Genomic DNA, 259 nt, shown 5'->3' with positions numbered 1-259 from the left:
AATTCACTTTCCACGCTCGTGCAAAAAGCATCAGCCATCAAAAAGGTTGAATCATTGGGACTGGGAGGGACTGTCGGGCAGAAAGCAGACAGTGAAAGAAGCAAGAAAAAGCCAGTAAAATAGTAGCTGCTTTTAGGACTAGAAAATAGCAATCACCAGCTACATGACTTGTGTAAAAATAAATTCTCAGAGGACAGTGTCAAGGTTGAAAAATCCTAAATTGAATCATTCTCTCTTGATGCCTATTTTCAAATTCATG

Source organism: Tupaia chinensis, unplaced genomic scaffold (genome assembly GCF_000334495.1).
Source record: "Tupaia chinensis unplaced genomic scaffold, TupChi_1.0 Scaffold000443_1, whole genome shotgun sequence".
In the NCBI taxonomy this organism is placed as follows: domain Eukaryota; kingdom Metazoa; phylum Chordata; class Mammalia; order Scandentia; family Tupaiidae; genus Tupaia; species Tupaia belangeri.
The sequence above is the reverse complement of the archived record's forward strand: the minus strand, read 5'-3'. Positions refer to the sequence as shown.